The sequence below is a fragment of the Macaca thibetana genome, chromosome 15 (genome assembly GCF_024542745.1).
Source record: "Macaca thibetana thibetana isolate TM-01 chromosome 15, ASM2454274v1, whole genome shotgun sequence".
Taxonomy (NCBI): domain Eukaryota; kingdom Metazoa; phylum Chordata; class Mammalia; order Primates; family Cercopithecidae; genus Macaca; species Macaca thibetana.
The window spans coordinates 24992530-25015908 of NC_065592.1; the positions used below are offsets into that span (position 1 = coordinate 24992530).

General features: G+C 39.0%; 1 long non-coding RNA gene across 1 annotated transcript in view; it reads right to left on the minus strand.

The window, feature by feature from the left end:
- The window catches only part of LOC126938012 (uncharacterized), a 30481-nt gene extending 20396 nt beyond the window's left edge, over positions 1-10085 (minus strand). Inside the window, exon 1 of the long non-coding RNA XR_007719930.1 lies at positions 9984-10085. This is a non-coding gene — a long non-coding RNA (uncharacterized LOC126938012). The remainder of the gene's footprint in view (positions 1-9983) is intronic.
- Between the last annotated feature and the right edge of the window lie 13294 nt (positions 10086-23379).

A 23379-nucleotide genomic window follows, 5' to 3' on the forward strand; every position in this document is an offset into this window, starting at 1 on the left:
GCACAAGAAGCTCAACCTCAAGACATGTAATCTTCAGATTCTCCAAGACTAAAATGAAAGAAAAAATGTTAAGGGCAGCCAGAGAGAAAGGCCAGGTCATCTACAAAGGGAAGCCCATCAGATTAACAGCAGACCTCTCAGCAGAAAGCATTTAATCCAGAAGAGATTGGGGGCAAATATTCAACATTATTGAAGAAAGGAATTTTCAACCCAGAATTTTTTATCTGGCCAAACTAAGCTTCATAAATGAAGGAGAAATAAGATCCCTTTCAGACAAGCAAATGCTGAAAGAATTTGTAACCACTCAGCCTGTTTTGCAAGAGCTTTTGAAGGAAACACTAAATATGGAAAAGAAAAACTATTACCAACCATGACAAAAACACACTGAAGTACACAGGCAAGTGACACTATAAAGCAATCACATAAACATATCTGCAAAATAGCCAGCCGGTATCATGATGACAGGATCAAATTCACACATAACAATACTAACCCTAAATGTAAATGGGCTAAATGTCCCAATTAAAAGACACAGAATGGCAAGCTGGATAGAGAACCAAGACCCATTAGTACGTCATCTTCAAGAGACCCAATTCACATGCAAAGACACATGTAGGCTCAAAATAAAGAGAAGGAGGAAAATTTACCAAGGAAATGGAAGACAGAAAAAATCAAGGGTAGCAATCCTAGTCTCTGACAAAACAGACTTTAAACCAACAAAGATTAAAGAAAGACAAAGTAGGGCATTACATAATGGTAAATAGTCCAATTCAACAAGAAGAGCTAAATGTCCTAAGTATATATGCACCGAATACAGGAACACCCAGATTTATAAAGCAACTTCTGAGAGATCGATCTACAAAGAGACTTAGATTTCCACAGAAAAATAGTGAGAGACTTTAACATCCCACTGACATTATTAGACAGATCATCAAGGACAGAAAATTAACAAAGATATTCAGGACCTGAACTCAGCTCTGGATCAAGCAGGCCTGATAGATATCTACAGAACTCCCCACCCCAAAACAACAGAATATACATTCTTCTCATTGCCACATGGCGCTGACTCTAAAATTGATCACATAATTGGAGGTAAAACACTCCTTAGCAAATACAAAAGAACTGAAATCATAACAGTCTCTCAGACCACAGTGCAATCAAATTAGATCTCAAGAAATTCACTCAAAACCACACAATTACATGGAAATTGAACAATCTGCTCTTGACTGACTCTTGGGTAAATAGTGAAATTAAGGCAGAATCAAGAAGTTCTTTGAAACTAATAAGAACAAAAAGGTAATGTGTCAGAATCTCTGGGGTGCAGTTAAAGCAGTGTTAAGAGGGAAATTTATAGCACTAAATGCCCACATCAAAAAGCTATAAGGATCTCAGGTTAACAACCTAACATCACAACTAAAAGAACAAGAGAACCAAGAGCAAATAAATCCCAAAGCTAGCAGAAGACAAGAAATAACCAAGGTCAGAGGGGAACTAAAGGAGACAGAGATACAAAAAATCCTTAAAAAAATTAATGAACCCAGGAGCTGGTATTTTTTGTAATTAACAAAATAGATGGACTGCTAGCTAGACTAATAAAGATGAAAAGAGAGGAGAACCAAATAAACACAATAAAAAATGATAACGGGGATACTACCATTGACCCCCCAGAAATACAAACAACTGTTGGCGAATTCTATCAATACCTCTACGCACATAAACTAGAAAATCTAGAAGAACTGAATAAATTCCTGGACACCTTTGCCCTCCCAAGACTGAACCAGGAAGAAAAGTGAATCCTTGAATAGACCAATAACAAGTTCTGAAATTGAGGCAGTAATAAATAGCATACCAACCAAAAAACAAACAAACAAACACAAGTCCAGGATGAGATAGATTCACAGCTGAATTCTACCAGACATAAAGAAGAACTGGTACTATTTCTACTGAAACTATTCTAAAACATTAAAGAGAAGGGACTCCTCCGTCATTCTATGAGACCAATATCATCCTGATACCCAATCCTGATAGAGATACAACAAAAAAGAAAACTTCAGGCCAATATTCCTGATGAACATTGACGCAAAAATCCTCAGTAAAATATTGGCAAACCAAATCCAGCAGCACCTCAAAAAGCTTATTCACCACAATCAAGTTGGCTTCATCCCCAGGATGCAAGGTTAGTTCAACATATGCAAATCAGTAAATGTGATTCATCACATAAGCAGAACTAAAGACAAAAACCACATGATTATGTCAAAAGATACAGAAAAGGCCTTCAGTAAATTCAACATCCTTTCCTGTTAAAAATTCCCAGTAGGTATTGAAGGAACATACCTCAAAATAATAAGGGTCATATATGACAAACCCACAGCCAATATCATACTGAATGGGCAAAAGCTTGAAGCATTCCCCTTGAAAGCCAGCACAAGACAAGGATGCCCTCTCTCATCACTCCTTTTCAACATAGTATTGAAAGTTCTGGCCAGAGCAATCAGGCAAGAGAAAGAAATAAAGCATATTCAAATAGGAAGAAAGGAAGTCAAATTATCTTTGTTTGCAGATGACATGATCTTATATCTAGAAAAACCCATCATCCCAGCCCAAAAACTTCTTAAGCTGATATGCAACTTCAGCAAAGTCAATGTGCAAAAATTTCTAGCATTCCTATACACCAAGCAACAGGCAAGCAGAGAGCCAAATAATGAATGAACTCCCATTCACAATTGCTACAAAGAGAACAAAATACATAGGAATATAGCTAACATGGGAAGTAAAGGACATCTTTAAGGAGAACTACAAACCACTATTCAAAAAATCAGAGAGGACACAAACAAAAGGAAAAAAAATTCATGCTCATGGATAGGAAGAATCAGTATTGTGACAATGGCCATACTCCCCAAAGTAATTTATAGATTCAATGCTATTCCCATTAAACTACCATTGATGTTCTTCACTGAATTAAAAGAGAGTGTTTTAACATTCATATGGAACCAAAAAAGAGCCCAAATTACAAGACAATCCCAAGCAAAATCAACACAACTGGAGGCATCACGCTACCTGACTTCGAACTATACTACAAGGCTACAGTAACCAAAACAGCATGGTACCGGTACACAAACAGACACATAGACAAATGGAACAAAATAAAGAACTCAGAACTAAGGCTGCACACTTACAACCATCTGATCTTTGACAAACCTAACAATATAAGCAATGGGAAAAGGATTCCCTATTTAATTAATAGTGCTGAGAGAAATGGCTAGCCATATGCAGAAAATTGAAACTGGACCCCTTCCTTTCATCATATACAAAAATTAACACAAGATGGTTTAAAGACTTAAATGTAAAACCCAAAACTATAAAAACCCTACAAGAATGAAAACCCAAGAGATAGACTAGAGGAGCCCTAAGGTATCCATTAAACATTATTCATTAACTTCTCTCCTCTGCATCCACAATAGTCCTAGTTATGAACCACCCGTGGGGGAAATGACAAAATAATCACTCAAATTATTTTCTGTGTCCGTGGCTCAAATGAGGCTCCCAGCTGAGAAAGACTGGAATAGATTGAGGCAGGTCTAAGGACATGGAGTCGGGGTTCCTAGAAATATGATATGAGAAGGAGGGTTTCTTGGCTATTTCAGGCCTGGGAGGAAAAGAATGACCCAGAACTTTAAATATTAGAAGACTCTTTTGATCTCCTTATGTGGCCTTCTCCTATGGTTTCTCTTTTCTCAGGAAACCACATCAAGGTCCCAACAAAGGGGCCTCATGTCCATGGAAGACTCAACATTTAAACGTTTCTACCTTAATTCTAATTATGGTTATACATCACAGACTTGTGATGTCAGGACTGAAAGAAGCATTCATCATACACCTTTAAGCTTGTGTCCATAACCAAACAACATCTCCTAGAAAGTCCAATGAATGATATGTATGCCCAAATGTAAGCCAACTCTATATGTAGGAATAAGTCCCATTTTTCCTATCAGAATACCAATTTTAAGAAAAATTCTTGGCCAAGCCAAATATTAAAGCTTTTAGGAGTACACATAAACTAGTCATATTTTTATTCATAGTATTTAATATGGCCATTAAGTTATACAAACACATCTAAAATAACCTAATAAAAAACTATATTATGCAGAAATACTGCTTTTTCCCATTCTCATGTATATTACAATGTTTATTCAAAATCTTTATTGTGTATCTTCAACATCTTTATAATCATTAAATCAGTTTTCCAGAGTGTATCATCTATACTTCTGTGTAAGTTAACCCATGAATTGTACTCATACTGCACATGTAATCTCAAGCAACAGGTGCCCATTTTTATAACATGCAAAGATTTTGTTTTCATTTGTCTTCTGGTGCATACTTGTGATCTTCAAAGAGTAACCACTTAAATTTATCATTTTATAAAGCCATCTGTTAAAAACTTATTTACACTCCTACCTACCACTTATATTTGGGAAACTGTGCCTACCCCAAGAAAAAGATTGAATCTGGGTTAGAGACCTTTGCTGCATTCTGACTATACCATGTTATTTCTGTAATCATCTAAAACTAGTGTTGCTTGAGATCATTTCAGGTTAGTTGTCTTCCTCCATCATTATACTGATGATTGAAAAAAAATTGTTAAGATAGCACATAATCAGACACTCCACAAGGATTTGAATATGAAGAAACTCCCTCTTCTCTTTGAAGTAATAACAAAGTGAATTGAGTAAAGAACTTGCCTTATATTTGGACATGGAGAATAATACTTTTTATTATCTGTTTCAGCCTATGAATATCACAAATATACTGCAATGTACTTTTAGTGTTAAAAGTTTTAAATTGTAAGTGTTTTTCATTTAAAATAATATATATAAATGCTATATTTTATTTTGCTGATTTTTACGTAAACTGTAAGGCTCTCAAAATATAAATGAAGCCTGCTTACATTAGTTCCTCTCTCCATATATCTTGTTTTGTCTGTAAGCTTTCTCATTCACCATCCTGAAATCCATTTATTTACTCAAGGAACACTTTGTAAGCCACTGCAATCATCAGGTTCTACTAGTTCATGAACATCAAAGGGCACAGAATGATCTCAAGTTGTCAAAAGTCAATGGTATAGAACACAAATTCATTTCAAAATATTTGTTGTTTTCCTTAAATTTACATTTTTTGTTTCAATTTGAGAAGGGTTGAGTAGTTTCTTTGCTGTCTTTACTGAATTTAATTTAAGTTCCTTTATTTGTCTCTTGACTTTTCAAATAGCTCTCACCACGACCAAAATATGAAGGCTTGAATGAACCAAATATTGAAGGGGATTCCAAGAGTCTGACCTGGCCCAAGCAGCAAGTTCATTCTAGAAAATGGTGAGAAGAATGTACAACAGGAGAACTTGACCAGGTATTTCCTTTTAGATAATGGAGAGTCACTGAATATTTTTTAGCTAACAGCTGATGCTGTGGTTTGAATGTTTGTGTCTCCTCCAAAATTCATGTTGAAACTTAATCCCCAATGTATCTGTATTAAGAGGTGAGGCCTTTAGGAGGTGATTATGCCCTGAGGGCTCCACCCTTCTTAATGGAATTAGTGCCTTACAAGAGGGCTTGAGAGGGCTTGAGAGGGTGACTTCAGCACTTCTCTTTTTCCATGTGAAAACACAGTACAAAGGCACCAACTATGAATCAGAGAGTAACCCCTTATGGAACATCTAATTTGCTAGCACCTTGATCTCAAACTTACCAGCCTACAGAACTGTGAGAAACTGATTTCTTTTGTTTATGTTTATGCTATTTTGTTGCACTTTAAGGAACTAGAAGAATAAGAACAAACAAAACCCCAACTTGGCAGGAGGAAGGAAATAATAAAGCTCAGAGCAAAAGTAAACAAAATAGAGATTTTTTTAAAACTCCAAAAGATCAATAAAATGAAAGTTGTTTTTTTGAAAAGATAAACAAAACAAACCTTCAGATAGACTAAGAAAAAAGAAGACAACTCAAATAAATAAAATCACAGATGAAAAAGATATAACAACACAGAAATACGAAGAATCCTAAGAGACTATTACGAAAACTATATGCCCATAAATTTAATAACATAGAAGAAGTGGATACATTTCTGTACACACATGGCCCATATTAACTTATGAAGAAATAGAAAATCTCGGTAGATTGATAACAAAGGAGAAAATTGAATCAGTAATTTAAAAGTCTTCCATAAAAGTAAAGCTCAGAACATGATGGTTTCACTGCTGAATTCTACCAAACATAAAGAATTGACACCAATTCTCAGCAAACTATTCCAGAAAATCGAAGAGGGGGGAATTCTTTCAAACTCATCTAATTAATGTGGCGTTACTCTAATCCCCAAACCAGAAAAGGACATACCAATAAAAGAAACTACAGGCCCATGTTCCTGATGAACATAGGTACCAAAATTCTCCAAAAGATACTAACAGACTGAATCCAACCACGTGTTAAAAAATCATACCAGGGATGCAAAGTGGGATTCATCCCAGGGATACAAAGATAGTTTAGCATACACAAAACAATAAATGTGATATACCACATTAACAGAAATAAAGACTAAAATTATATGATCATTTTAATATATGCATAAAAAGCATTTGACAAAATTCAACATCCCTTCATGATAAAAACTCTCCACAAATTGGATAGAGAACATATGTACCTCAACATCATAAACCCATATTTGAAAAGCCCACAGCTAATATCATACTGAATGACGAAAAGCTAAAAGCTTTTTCTGTAAGATCAGAAACAAGACAAGGATATTCACCTTCACCACTTATATTCTACCTTATATCAGAAGTCTTAACCAGAGAAATTAGACAAGAGAAAGAACATAAAGGCATCCAAATTGAAAAGGAGAAAGTCATATTGTCCTTGTTTACAGAGGACATAATCTTATAAATAGAAAACTCTAAAGACTCCACCAAAAAACTGTTAGAACTAACTTAAAAATTTGATAAAGTTGCAGGATACAAAATCAACATATAAAAATCCATAGCATGTCTATATGCTAATAGTGAAATGTCTGAAAAATAAATCAACAAATCAGTCCCATAGTATAATAATTTAAAAAACGTAAATAAAATATCTAGGAATAAACTAAACTAAGAAGGTGAAATATCTCTACACTGACAACTATGAAACTTTGAAAAGAATTGAAGAGGACACAAATAGAAACATACCCTATGTTTATGAATTGAAATAATTAATATTGTTAAAATGGCCATAATACCCAAAGTGATCTGCAGAATTAATGCTATCCCTATCAAAATACCAATGGCATTCTTCACAGAAATAGAAAAAACATATGTAAAATTTATATGAAACCACAAAAGACCCCAAATAGATAAAGCAATCCCGAACAACAACAAAGTAGGAGGCATCACATGACCCGACTTCAAAATATACCATAAAGCTACAGTAACCAAAACAGCATGATGCTACCATAAAAACAGACCAATGAAACAGAATTAAAAGCCCAGAAATAAATTCACACACTCATAGCCAACTGATTTGTCCAAGATGTCAAAGACACATACTGGGGGAAAAATAATCTCTTCAATAAATGGTTCTGGGCACGAACATAAGGAAGTGAACAATAGACACGGGGGACTACAAGTTGGGGAGTGAGTTGGCGGGGAGCAAGAACTGAAAAACTACCCATTGGGTACTATGCTTACTACTTGGGTGATGGGTTCGATTGTACTCCAAACTTCAGCACCACACAATAAATGCCTATAACAAACCTGCACATGTACACCCTGAATCTAAAATAAAAGTTGAAAGTAGAAATAAATAAATAATGAGTAAATTGTGCTGGAAAAATTGGGTATTCACATTCAGAAGGATGAGGCTAGACCCTTACCTCTCAGCGTATACAGAAATGAACTCAAAATGGATTAAAAACTTAAATGGAAAACCTAAAACCAAACTACTAAAGGAAAACATAAGGGAAATACTTTATGACACTGGATTGGGCAAGGATTTTTTTTATGTAAGACCTCAAAAGCACAGGTAACAACAACAACAAAATAGACAAATGGAATTACATTAAACTAAAAGGCCTCTTTGCAGCAAAGGAAACTGTTAACAGAGTGAAGAGACAACCTACAGAATAGGAGAAAATATGTGCAAAACATACATCTGGCAAGGGGTCAGTATTTAGAATATATAAGGAACTTAAATAACTCAACAGCAATGCATAAATAAAATAAAATAACCCAATTAAAAAATAGGCAAAAGGCCCAAATAGATATTTCTCAAAAGAATACATACAAAAAGCCAAAAAGTCTTTGAAAAATGCTCAACATCATTAATCATCAGGGAAATGCAAATCAAAATCACAATGAAATACAACTCCACTACAGTTACAATGACTATTTAGAAAGAAAGAAAAGAAAAGAAAAGAAAAGAAAAGAAAGAAAGAAAGAAAGAAAGAAAGAAAGAAAGAAAGAAAGAAAGAAAGAAAGAAAGAAAGAAAGAAAGAAAGAAAGAAGGAAGGAAGGAAGGAAGGAAGGAAGGAAGGAAGGAAGGAAGGAAGGAAGGAAGGAAGGAAGGAAGGAAGGAAGGAAGGAAGACAAAACAAGAAAACAAATGTTGGCAAGGAAGTTTGTGAAGAAAAGGAAACAGTTACACACTGTTAGTGGGATTGTAAACTAGCACAGCCATTATGGAAAACAGTATGGAGAGTCTTCAAAAATTAAAAATAGAACTACCATACAACCCAGCAATCCCACTACTGAGTATATATCAAAAAATAAAATGATTATGTCAAAGAGTTATCTGTACTCCATGTGTACTGCAGCACTATGTACTGCAGCACTATTTACTGCAGCCTAAGATATGGAATCAACCTAAGTGTCTAGCAGTGAATGAATGCATAGAGAATATGTAGTGTATAAACACAATGGAATACTCTTCAGCCATAAAAAAAAAAAGAATGAAATGCTATCATTTGCAACAATGTGGATGAACCTGGAGAATATCATGTTAAGTGAAATAAGCCAGACACAGAAAGATAAATGCCATGTGATTGCACTGATACGTGCAATCTAAAAATATATATATTGGTATCATAGAACCAAACAGTAGAACAATGATTACCAGAGAATGGGGATGAAAAGGAGAATGAAAGGATTGGGAGAAGTTTGTCAATGGGTACAAAATTACAATTAGATAGAAGGAAAAAATTCTGATGTTCTATTGCACAGCTATGGGAGACCATGGTTAACAGTAAAACATTGTATAATACGAAATAGCTAGAAGAAAAGCTTTTGAATGTCTTCACCACAAATGATAAATGCATGAGGAGATGGATACACTAACTACTCTGATTGGATCATTATACAACATAGATATGTGTCAAAGCATCAAATGGCATTTCTATAAATGTGTTCAGTTACAATGTGCCAATTAAATAAATAAATATACTGAGTTTTGTTGGGCAGTAGAATCATATAATATTAATAGTAAAACTTTCTCTGATGGAGAAGAGTTGGGGTCTGCTTGTGGAAGCCAAGGGAAGAGGGATTTCCAAAGTTGTGGATGCAGTCAAGAGCAACAAAACGGTTAAGAAGTCTGTAGAACAGAAGCACTGCCACTCTCTGCATGTAGTTCTAGCTTGAGGAAACAGCCCAGTTGGCCTAGATTACTAAAACAGGACCTCTTTTAGGGGCTCTTATCAAGGAGGATCTAGCCATGTCCCTAATGGAAGGGAGAAGGCAGACTGAGGAGGAAAACCAGGTTAGCTCAGATCACATCTGCCTCTGCAGCACTTCCCTGCCAGGTGGGGACTCTCCATGCTCACACCTCACCAGCTCTGCGGGGTGCTTTCCTTTGTTTCATTTCTAGATTTCCAGCCTGGCATTTTCTAGTGCCAACGTGTCATTCTCTCGCCATCCAACTGGAATGAACGCCATCTTCTGGGCATACTTTTCAAGTACAATCAATACCTACCTCCCTTAGAAACATCAAGAGGAAGAAAGAAGGCAGACATGGAAAGCCCAAATCTTCAGATAACTGAAAAAAACCATATTTGAATAAGCTTATGGTCAGATACGTTCAACAATCAGGTTTCCCAAGGGACTTTCCTCTGTAGGCATCCAGCCTTTTCAAGAGGTCTCTACTACCATCACAATATGGGGAATAACTCCGGCTAGCCTCAGGAAATCAACCTTATGTAGATCGAAGTAACTGCACCCCTTCCATCGGCCAAAAGAGTTCTACTGTCTGTCTCCCAGGCAAAATATAGACTTCAGGAAATATTGCCATTAGGCAATCTGAGGGTGGCTGCAGTAAAGCATTCTAGAATGCCTGAGATTGCCCTTAAAAAAAAAAAAATACTACTAGCTTTGCTTCCCCTCCCTGGAGACAAGGATGAAATAATAAATCAGACATCCCTGCCCCTCTAACATCAAAATGTATTTCATAGAGTATGGAATGAACCCACCTGCATGGATTCACTGGTCTGTGGCAGAGGTGGCTGCCAAAATTAGGGATTTAAACCACAAACCCAAACAGAAAACCACACATTGAGAAAAGCATGTGCACATCCCTCTCCCAATCCTCTTGCCCCAGAGGGGGAAACAATCTGTGGACAGTGTCCAGCACCACTTTTCCTTCTCTGCAGAAGTAGCAACTTTGACAACTGATAATCACTCTTGTTTGAAAGAGGGGAGAGAAAGGGAGTTTTGCTAACCCCAGAGGCAGAGTTTGCCAGGCCCAGGCAAGGTCTGGTGACAGCAGAACACATGATTCTTACCCAGTTTGCTGGGTATTCCAGTCATTCTAGAATGCTTTACTGCAACCACACTCAGACGGTCTATTGGCAATATTTCCCAAAGCCCATATTTTGCCTGGGAAACAGACAATAGAACTCTTTTGGCAGATGGAATGGGTGCAATTATTTTTATCTATGTAAGGTTGCTTTTCTTAGGCTAGCCAGAGTTATTTCCCATATAGTGATGGTAGTAGATTAATTTTAACAAAAGACGTCTGGCATATCAGCAACGAAAGCACTTCTGGAGAAGGTAACAAATGTGCAGAGTTGGTCCATAGAGTTCTGATGACTTCCTTTCCCACCAGTATTTCAGAAAGAGCACTGATTTTGGGTTGGACAGATCTGGTCTCAAAGCCTGACTGGTAAATTCGTTCTGGTAAACATGCTGGTAAATTCCAGATTCTGGTAAATTCAGGCAAGTCATTCCACCTCTCAGAGCTTCAGATTTCCACCTGTAAAATAGAAACAATAACGTCTTACATGGCTTGTGTGAGACTTAAACAGACAGGGTAAGTAAAATGCCTAATACATCACCTGGTCCATAATGGTCTTAAGTGTCCTATATCATTGCTGGTATTGTCATCACCACCAAGGTGGAGGAAGAGAGAACAAGTAATGAGTTACCTCCTGATGTCTATTATCTCCATTCTTCTCTAGACACCCTTCCGCCTTCTGCCCAAGTTCATGCTGGCAGAGAACCAGGCTTGGCATTCAGGAGTCTAGAGGCCCAATTACCATAAAGCTTGATGTATCTTAGCCCGTGGTTGGCTGGTAAATGTTTAATGAGGGAGAAAGAGGAACTTGATTTGTAACTTTTGCTGATTTTCATGGTGTAAATATTCTCTCTGTGGCAAATTTCAAGCTGCCAATGGGATGTCACTAAAAATAGAGTGGGAAAGAGATGAGCGACAACAGAGCATTATATGGCATTTTCCTCTTTTGGATACAATACATGGGAATAACTTCAAGAGTATATTAATTACAGTAATAGTAAAGTCTAGCAAAATAAGAAGTAATGAGTTTTGAATATCCCTTACCTTTGTTTTCAATATAATTCACTTGATTATGAGCTTAAATAACTTTCAGTAATGGTTGTGTTTAACAGCCAGCTCAAAGAATTCCTGAAATTTTAACCAGCAAGCCAGTATATGTGAGCTCCAGCTCACTGCTGATTCTAGCCTGCTGGTTTGTACCCACAGTATCAGTATCATCAGAATGGAGTTTGAACATAGGCAACAGGCTTGGCCATTAAAAGATTCAAATGACTTAGGATGGGACTTCCCCAGAATTCAAGACAACTGTCAGGGAGACAAATCCTCTTTTAACTCTAAAAATCTCTCCTAGAGAAAGTAGCCACCTTGGGGTCCTTAAATGAGGGGATCACTTGGTTTTCAACATTCAGGGCAAATCCAGTGCAAGTCAGCACACTGGAATGCCAGGGATTTAATCTGTAAAGTTGGAGTGGTGAATGGAGAAAAACCCATGGGCCATCATTGTGCCTCTGCCCCCGCGTGGCTATGTGACTTTAGGCCAGTGACTTCATCTCCTTTAGGCTCATTTTCATCATCTGCAGAATGGGGACAGCACCTACCTGCAAGTGTGGTTATGAGGTTGATGAGATAATGTATTCCAGCTGGCATTGTGAACTGCCAACCATTATAAAAATGTAAGGCATGGCTTCTATGTGGGGAATGAGACAGAAACCTGGAGTGAGAAAGATCTAGGTGGGGAAGGAAGGAGGAAGGAGGTAGTCAGCTTAGCTAAAGGACAATGGAAGAAACTGGGGAGAAGAGGTTTGGAGTAGGAGGAGGATAAGGGAAGTGAAGGTAAGAGAGGGTAGTACACAGCCCATTGCATTTAAAGTCATTGCCTCAGTGTTTTTCCAACCCTCTGGTCACACTCACTGCAGCAATTTCTTCCTTATTTCTTAACAGCTCCCATGTACATCGTAGTGATTGTGATCATACATTCTAATGATCATGAGTTTATGCTTGTATTCATGCTTTGACATCATCCCCACCACCTAGAATAGATTCCTGTTTTCTCAGACTCCACCTTGTGCCCCTCCTCCCCACTATGGCCTCCTCCATGAATGGAACTATCTCAACTGTACTGTTGGCATTTTATTTACCTGGCTATCAGAGCTCCATTTTGACAAAAATCCTTCTTGAGCTCTACCATGTTTCTGTCTCTGTTTGACACGCAGCTTGAAATACTATTGGGCCTCAAATGAGAAAAATTGAAAATCAATTTCAATCAAGGTGATGACTTGCCTTTTTCATGCCTTCATGTACTGGGTATTTTTGTGCAAGGATTCTTAACACAGTCTCTTTCAAAGACACTCTTTCCTCTGGCCAAGGTGGAGCAAAAATGGGACAGATGTGTTGATACACAATTTGAAACTTCTCAGCAGTGGAACACGCTATCCAGGAGGCAAAAGTCTTCTCATTACAGGAGAGATCCAGAGACTGGACAGTCTCTTGGTGAGCAGGTTGTAGAGGTGTTGAGAGCACCCAACAAGTTGGCTTCCAAAGCTCTTCTAACTCTTGCCACCATTCAAATATACCTAGCCTTAGAACCCATCATTCAAGGTCCATAGCATGTTCTTCACCATTTAGGACTATTATAAATATTGAAACACTCACTGCACACCCCCATGAAATATATCTAGCCAATAAAACAATAGGGAGTCTACAAAATCTTATTCCAGGAGTCCACTCATTTCCCAGGGATCCCAAATCCTAGTTGTAGTTACACTCTATTCTAGCTTTGAAGCCATCATAGAAACTTTGGTTCTGAAATATTCAACACAGATAGGGAATCTGAGGCCATGATGGATCATATCTCTTAATGTTATTTTCACCTATTCCTCCACCCCATCTATCTGGCCCCTGCCTTAAGCATCTCTCACCTGGACAAAGGCAACTTCCCTCCATGGGGGGCCTTGCCTCCAGCCTCTCTTACCGCCAACTCACCTTCACACAGCTGCCAGAATGATTATTCTGACATGCAGATGTGATCAAGTCCCTCCTCTGCTGACAATCTACAATCACAGGTATAAAGTCCCAGTGAGCCTGGTTTACCAGGTCTTCATTATTCTTTGTGCCCTCCTTTCCTCCCGTTTCTTCTCCAGGCAGCCTGTACTCTAGCTGTGCCAAGTGGATTACTGTGCAGGTGCTTACTCCCCTTGAATGCTTTAGCCCTTTTCATCCTCTGCTTGGTTCCACTCTTGCCAGTCACTGAGGACCAAAAGAATTGGGCTGGATTCAGTTCTGACTGGCCACACCAAGTCAGCCTTTGTCAAGCAAACACCATGGTGATACCAGGTTATAGATAATGCTATATACCAGGTAACCTAAAATACCTGCTGCCAAATCTCTGTGTGAAACTGGGGAGTCCTTTCCCTTTCTTGGGCCTCAGTTTCTCTTTCTGAGGCTAGGTGGGTATCAGTCCAAGTGAGTTTTTTGCACTCTAATAGGATAAATATTTCTGGACCCATATTCATTTTTCCAGTAGGTATTTGTTGAACACCAGATATCACCTGTCACTGTGTCAAGTGATGAGGACACAGCTGTGACTGAGACAAATACAATTCCTACCTTCACAAACTGATTATCCTGCATTTCTCCTTGAAGCACAATAGAGTTCTTTTTCTCCCAAAGGTTGTTTATTCTAGCCAAGAAGAGCAACTTATGGTTCTGCTATAATTTAGTAACCATCCGCTTAGACCAAACTCAGCAATGCTACGTGCTTTCATAGGTAAGACATCCTTAAATCTTCACAACGATCACATTGCTGTCCCCCATTTACCAATAAGGAAACTGAGGCTAAGAGAGGTTCAGAATAATATCTTAATATAACCTAAGATCAAAGAACTAATAAGTGCTGAGATTCACATCCAGGTCTGTCTGCCTCCATTGCCCCTGCTTTTATGCCATAGGCAGTTTTCTGTTTTTCTTTTTAACCAGGCATTTATCAGGGCCTACAGCTTGGGGCACTATATTGGGTCTTATAGAGACAAAGAGAAAATGAGCTTTCAGTCTGATAACTTTGATCTGAAATATGTAACTCTGACCTCACCCAGCTTTCCCATACTTGCAGACATAGCTTCGGAGAGAAGAAATATTTGAATCAGATGAAGACAGAGCTGGACTGGATTTGGAAATGCCAAGCAGAGGAGTAGGGGCCTGCCTGGCTAAAGGCTTCAGAGGGTCCAGGAAGCTGTGAGTCACAGGGGGCTTGAAGAGGAGAGGATATGCTGAAAAATGAGATCAGCCAGGTGCTTTGGGGCCAGATCATTAACAACTTTAATTAGATCTCACTCCAGTTCAGCTGAAGATTAGTCTGAAGTCCTGAGGAGGTAATAGGTACACTGGAAGAGGGATGGAAACAAGTCTAAATTAGAAATTCACCAGGAATAAGCAAGAAATGACTCCAGCATCCTCAAGACTTAATAGAACTCAGATGGTCCTCAAGGTACTAGCTTCCTGAACAGGAAAAGATCTACTACTTAAGATGAGAACTTGGTTTATTTTAGTTTGTAAAGGTGCAAAGCATGCTAATGGGATAACTTGGGGCAGCTGAGATTTTCTGAAGGTTTGAATAGTTAGAGGGGGTGAGCATGGCCCAGGGCCAAGAGTGTAGCTTTGGAGTTAGCCAGGTGTGAATGCAAAAGTCCTCAGTCTGCCATCTCCTCCCTGTTTGAACTTGCACAGTTTCCTTCCAGCTCTCTGTGCTTCCATTTTTTCAGTGAGAATATGAAGTAAATAATACGAACTTCATGTTATTTTTGTGAATTACAAATGTAAGCTCACTTAGCAATGTGCCTGCACCAAGCTAGCACTTGTTAAATCATAACTGACAATTAGCTAACTTTAATAACTTGTGCTAAAGAGAGAAGACTAGGTATCTAGTAAACAGACGCTTGGTGCCACGTGCTCTGCAGGCATTACTTTATTTAATTCTCAGAGCAGTTTTTCTAAGGAGGTATAATCCTCCCAACTTAGCCTTCTAAGTAACTGAAGTTCAAGAAAGTTATGCTATACCTAATCATTTTTTTAAATCTGATTTTAATCGTTTATAATCCTGAGCCAGATTGCTTGGGGTTCAACTCCTGGCTCTGATACTTTTAACTTTGTTCCTGAATGTAGTAACTTTGTGTCTTAAACTGTCTGCCACTTTGTATTCTCTTTCATAAACTGTAAACCCTTCTTCTCACAGTCCTTATAAAGTATATTAAAGTAATATATAATATAACCGCCCACAGTGACTATTCAAAAACATGGTGTTACCTTTGTGGTGAATTCACATAGCTATGAGATGATGGAGCTGGAATCTGAACCCATGTCCAAAGCCCAGGCCCTTCCCTCCAAATCACATGATGGGAAATAACCCCAGTGTGTAACCCTATAATGGTAGACTAGATGGCTTCCAAGAATGGGGGAGTTTCCCAAAAGGGCCTAGCTGCTCCAAAAGTCTTTCTGAACCTAGCTAAGTGCCTCAAAGTCTTACCATTAGTTTCGCTTCATTGGATTAAAACTCAATTAAAAACCAAATGTTGAACTAGGGATGTAAAGTAAGCCCATTATTTCTTGCTAAAGTGTTACAGTCCTACTTTCACATAAGATGGCTATCACCAAGCAGAAAGCAAGATGCAGGTAGTGTAAAACTAAAGACATGTGACTTTCAATTAAATAAAAAGAAAAGTCTACAATTAAAAGTTCCACCAAGACATGGGAGTGGGCTCCCACAGTTAGGTAGCCCAGAGTCAGAGACAGAATACCACACTATGAATTTTAAAACTTGGATAAATAAGGGGTCTTACTCTAACTCACTATATGACCTCAGCCAAATCTCTTCCCTCCTCTGAGCCTCAGTTTGCCCTTCTGTAGCAAAGGGCTGATATCAAATGTTTCTAAGCACATTTCAGCCCTGACAGCCTGAACTGTTAGAAAAAAAAGGGAAGCCCGGAAATGACTGGGTGAGACAGAGTCCTCCCTGGGACATCTGGAAAAGCCCAAGGAAGAGAGCAGAGCTAGCCTGTGGAGACAAACCATCTGGAGCCAGCAGGGGCCTGAATCTTATCATCTGACTGTGGTTGCCAGGCCACCAATTCCCATCCTGAGGTCTGAGCTCACCCATCCCTGAGATCACTCCTAAGACCAAAGCTGAACTCAGAAGTATCAACAATATTCTGGACTTGCATTATTCTATTACCTGAGATGAGAAGGCTGCTACCCAGCAGGTCAAGCTGTTTATCCAGAGTCAAGCAGCCTGACCTTGAATTCAGATAGAACTTAAAGAAAACATCTTCACTAAATGGCAGAGTTCGCAATGGACTTCAAACTCAACCCTCATCCAGTGCTTCTTTGGTTCAATTAGATGGGCTCCAATTCCTCTAGGACAGTAATTCTTAACCAGGGCTGACTTTGTCCCCACAGGGCAATGTCTGAAGGCATTTTCAGTTGTCACAATAGGAGTGGAGGGAGTTCTACTGGCATCTAATGGGTAGAAACCAGGGATGATGCTATGCATCCTACAATGCACGTAGCAAGTCCCCACAACAAAGAATTATCTGGTCCAAAATGTCAGTGGTGTCAAGGGTGGAAAATCCTGCTCCAAAGCATACCAAAAGCTCATCCTGTTTTTCAAGTTACCCCAGCAGAGAGTCTTGTTAATAAATTCTTTAACATCCCAGCTAAGAATGAATCATATGTCCTATAGCTCCTGGTTCTTGAACCTCCCCATCTGACATTCAAATCACACAAAAGGAACACAGCTTTCTTGTCAGGTGCAAAGATGTTTTGGTTTTGGTTTTGGTTTCTATTTTTCATTTTCAACTTTTATTTTAGAATCAGAGGGTACATGTGCAGGTTTGTTACAAAGGTATATTGCATGATACTAAGGGGTTTTTTTTTTGTTTTTTTAAATCTTATTTTTGGAAGTCACTTTATTTTTTTAATTTTTTTTATTATATGTTAAGTTCTAGGGTACATGTGCATAATGTGCAGGTTTGTTACATATGTATACATGTGCCGTGTTGGTGTACTGCACCCATTAACTCGTCATTTACATTAGGTATATCTCCTAATGCTATCCCTCCCACCTCCCCCCACTCTACAACAGGCCCCGGTGTGTGATGTTCCCCTTCCTGTGTCCAAGTGATCTCATTGTTCAGTTCCCACCTATGAGTGAGAACATGCGGTGTTTGGTTTTCTGTTCTTGCGATAGTTTGCTGAGAATGATGGTTTCCAGCTGCATCCATGTCCCCACAAAGGACACAAACTCATCCTTTTTTATGGCTGCATAGTATTCCATGGTGTATATGTGCCACATTTTCTTAATCCAGTCTGTCATTGATGGACATTTGGGTTGGTTCCAAGTCTTTGCTATTGTGAAGAGTGCCACAATAAACATACGTGTGCATGTGTCTTTATAGCAGCATGATTTATAATCCTTTGGGCATATACCCAGTAATGGGATGGCTGGGTCAAACAGTATTTCTAGTTCTAGATCCTTGAGGAATTGCCACACTGTCTTCCACAATGTCTTCCACAGTCCCACCAACAGTGTCAAAGTGTTCCTATTTCTCCACATCCTCTCCAGCACACTGTTGTTTCCTGACTTTTTAATGATCACCATTCTAACTGGTATGAGATGGTATCTCATTGTGGTTTCGATTTGCATTTCTCTGATGGCTAGTGATGTCGAGCATTTTTTCATGTGTCTGTTGGCTGCATAAATGTCTTCTTTTGAGAAGTGTTTGTTCATATCCTTTGCCCACTTTTTGATGGGGTTGTTTTTCTCTTGTAAATTTGTTTGAGTTCTTTGTAGGTTCTGGATATTAGCCCTTTGTCAGATGAGTAGATTGCAAAAATTTTCTCCCATTCTGTAGGTTGCCTATTCACTCTGATGGTAGTTTCTTTTGCTGTGCAGAAGCTCTTTAGTTTAATTAGATCCCATTTGTCAATTTTGGCTTTTGCTGCCATTGCCTTTGGTGTTTTAGACATGAAGTCCTTGCCCATGCCTATGTCCTGAATGGCATTGCCTAGGTTTTCTTCTAGGGTTTTTATGGTTTTAGGTGTAACATTTAAGTCTCTAATCCATCTTGAATTAATTTTTGTATAAGGTATAAAGAAGGGATCCAGTTTCAGCTTTCTACTTATGGCTAGCCAGTTTTCCCAGCACGGTTTATTAAATAAGGAATCTTTCCCCATTTCTTGTTTTTGTCAGGTTTGTCAAAGAGCAGATGGTTCTAGATGTGTGGTATTATTTTTGAGGGCTCTGTTCTGTTCCATTGGTCTATGTCTCTGTTTTGGTGCCAGTACCATGCTGTTTTGGTTACTGTAGCCTTGTAGTACAGTTTGAAGTCAGGTAGCATGATGCCTCCAGCTTTGTTCTTTTGCTTAGGATTGTCTTGGCAATGCAGGCTCTTTTTTGTTCCATATGAACTTTAAAGTAGTTTTTTCCAATTCTGTGAAGAAAGTCATTGGTAGATTAATGGGGATAGCATAGTGTTGGAAGTTCTGGCCAGGGCAATCAGGCATGAGAAAGCAATAAAGGGTATTCAATTAGGAAAAGAGGAAGTCAAATTGTCCCTGTTTGCAGATGACATGATTGTATATTTAGAAAACCCCATCGTCTCAGCCCAAAATCTCCTTAAGCTGATAAGCAACTTCAACAAAGTCTCAGAATAAAAATCAATGTGCAAAAGTCACTAGCATTCTTATACACCAGTAACAGACAGACAGAGAGCCAAATCATGAGTGAACTCCCATTCACAATTGCTTCAAAGAGAATAAAATACCTAGGAATCCAACTTACAAGAGATGTGAAGGACCTCTTCAAGGAGAACTACAAACCACTGCTCAATGAAATGAAAGAGGACACAAACAAATGGAAGAACATTCCATGCTCATGGATAGGAAGAATCAATATCGTGGAAATGGCCATACTGCCCAAGGTAATCTATAGATTCGATGCTAAGGTTTGAGGTATAACTAAATCCATCACCCAGGAAGTGAGCATAGTGCCTAATAAGTGGTTTTTCAGCCCCTGCTTCCCTTCTCTCTCCCCTTTAGCAGTCCCCAGTGTCTATTGTTCTCATCTTTCTGTCCCTGTGTACCCAATGTTTAGCTCCCACTTGTAAGTGAGAACATGTGATGTTTGATTTTCTGTTTCTGCATTAGTTTTTTTTTTTTAATTTCTCTTAATGTCAGAGATAAGGTTGCCTTGAGTCACACTTCCACAAATAGGATAATTTACCTGTTGAATTCCTGGAGATTTCAAAATGGGGTGAGGGGTTGCTGAGCCAGTTTCAAAACTGGTCACAACTGCTTGTTTGTCAGAGTCCATAGCTTCCTGCCTTGGTTTCTTCCCACCTCCTTATGCTACTCTTTAAGTCATGCAACACCACCTGTCATCCATTTGTGCTACCAACAATGATCATAGCAATGCCTGTTCTGGGTTCTGCGGATTGTAGAAAAAGACATACTTGCTCCTCTCAAAAAAAAAAAAATCTCAGTCTGGTGGGGGATACAGACATGTCAATGGATGGTTATTGGCACACAAGAGTAACTACCTTAGTGGGGAAGCCCTAAGTAGATACAGTCACACGCCACATAAGGACATTTTGGTCAATGACAGACCACATGTATGATGGTGGTCCCATAAGATTATAATGGAGCTGAAAAATTTCTATCACCTAGTGACATCATAGCCATCACAACGTTGTAGCACAATGCATTACTTACATGTTTATGATGATGCTGGTGTAAACAAACCTACTGTGCTGCTAGTCATATAGCACATGCAATTATGTGCAGTACATCATACTTGATAATGATAAGAAATGACTATGTTATTAGATTATGTATTTACTATACTATACTTTTTATCATTATTCTTCACATGTACTCCCTCTTCTGAATTTAAGTTAACTGCAAAACAGCCTCAGGAGGTTTTCCACAAGAAAGCATTAGTATCATAGGAGATGACAGCTACATGCATAGTATTGTCCCCATAGACCTTCCAATGGGACAGCATGTGGAAGTGAAAAAACAGTGATATTGATAATTCTGACCCTGTGTAGGCCTAGGCTGATGTGTGTATTTGTGTCTTTATTTTTAACAAAAATGTTTAAAAAATAAGAAATTTTTTAAATATTTTAAAATAGATAAAAGCTTATAGAATAAAGATATAAACAAAATATTTTCATACAACTGTACAATGTGTGTTTCAAGCTAGGTGTTACAAAAGAGTCAAAAATTTAAAAAATAAAGTTAATAAGTTAACTTTTTAACTGAGTTAAAAAGTTAAAGTTCATAAAGTTAAAAAGTTACTGTTCACTAAGGTTATTATTGAAGAAAGAAAATGTTTATGTCAATTTAGTGTAACCTAAATGTAGAGTGTTTATAAAGTACAGGAGTGTACAGTAATGTCCTAGGCCTTCACATTCACTCACCACTCACACATTGACTCACTCAGAGCAACTTCCATTTCTGCAAACTCCATTCATAGTAAGTGCCCTATATAGCTTTTCCATTTTTTAAATCTTTTATACCACATCTTTACTGGACATTTTCTATGTTTAGATAGACAAAATTTCCCACTGTGTTACAATTACCTAAGTATTCAGGACAGTAGCATGCTGTACAGGGATACAGCCTAGGAGCAGTAGGCTCTACAGTATAGCCTGGATGTGCCATAGCTGTACCATCTGGGTTTGTGTTAAGTACACTCTATGATGTTCACACAACAACAAAATTGCCTAACAACACATTTCTCAGAATGTATTTCTGTCATTAAGGATGCATGACTGTACTTGACCCATGTTGAGGGATCAGAGAAGGCTCCCAAGGGGAAGTGAACTCTAAGCTGACGCTTAAAAGAGTCATCTAAGCCAAAGCAAAAGTAGCAGAGAAGAGCTCTAGGCTGGACAAAAGTATATTCTGATGGCTAAAGAGAAGAGAGAGCATGATGCCTTCGAGAAACTGTGAATGGTCCCCTAGGACTGAAACAGAAAATTAAGGGGAGAGAGGCTGAAGAGGAGGGTGAAGAGAAGACAAAGCCAGAATGAGAGGGATTTTATGTGCCAGGTAAGGAGATAAGCTTTATCTTGGGACAAGGAGGCAGAGACCTGGTCAGATTTCCAGAGGAGAAGGATTGTTCTGGCAGCACGGTCAGTATAGACGGTGAGGGCACTGTCAGGATAGATGGTGAGGGCACTGTCAGGATAGATGGTGAGGGCACTGTCAGGATAGATGGTGAGGGCAAGAGGGGAGGCAGGGAGACTAGTTAGAAGGCACTTTCAGCAGTCCAGGTGAGGGGTATGGCAGCCTGGCCCAGGGAAAAGGCCACAGGGATGAGACACGCAGACAAATGCCAGTGGGGCTGCCTAAGTACGGCAGACAGTGCCTGGCTATGGAAGTGAGGTGTTGGGAGAAGTCAAGTATGACTCCCAGAGTCCTGCCTTGGGACCTCTCTGGTGGTCACTGAGAAAGCCACAGGGGAGTTGCAGATTGGGGGCAATGTGCCTATTTCAGTTCTGGTTATATTGAGTATGAATTTTCCAGCAGCCCACTGTCTATGCCGGTACGGGGCTCAGAAGAAAGCCTTCAACACCCAAGGGACAGTGGTACCAAGATGGGGGTGATACACTGTGTCATGAGGTCTTCATCTACCCCAGGAGAGCTGACACCAAATGTGGGATGGTGGGGAAGGAACAAAAGCAACGTTCACAGAGCTCTCCATTGTTGTCAAGCATATAGTTTACCTGGAGAAGAGCCTGATATGTCTGGTGTCCTACAGCCTTATTCTATCCTCCAACAGTCTGCATGGCTGGTATTACCCCCAATTTAACAATGGCAGAAATGGGGGTCAGCGTGGAGACAGTGATAAGCTCATCAGCATGGAGTTGAGATTCCAAGTCAGGTCCACATGGTCCCAAATCCTATGCTTTTACTACATCAAACATTTTGCCTTGGTCTTCAAAAGACCAACCCTGTATTTCAAAATTTTCAGAATGGTGAAGCTCACGGGCTCTGAAGTCAGGAAAACACAGATACGAATCCCAGCTTTGTGATTTATCAGCAGCTCATCACCCTCGTTTGCAAAGCAAAAGATAATTACTGACTTCACAAGGATGTCATGAGGATTGATTAAGATTAGGACATGGAAATCACTTAGCACAGTAGCTGGAATAAAGAAGTACTCAGTAAAGGTGTTCAGCATTGCTATGTTTAAGTACTCTTAAATCATGGTTTTCAACCAAGGCCATTTGGCCCTCAGGGGATATTTGGCAATCTCTTGCCAAATTTGTGGTTGTCACAACTCAGGAGAAGGTTGCTACTGACTTCTAGTAGGCAGAGGCAGGGATGCTGCTAAATGTCCTACAGTGCACAGATCAACAAAGAATTACTTGGTCTGAAATGCCAGTCGTGCCAAGATTAGATGAGAGGCACACATTTTTTTCCCCTTTATTGACACAGGGCCTCACTGTGTTGCCTGACCTGGTCTCAAACTCCTGGGCTCAAGCAATCCTCCTGCCTCAGCCTCCCAAGTAGCTGGGATCAC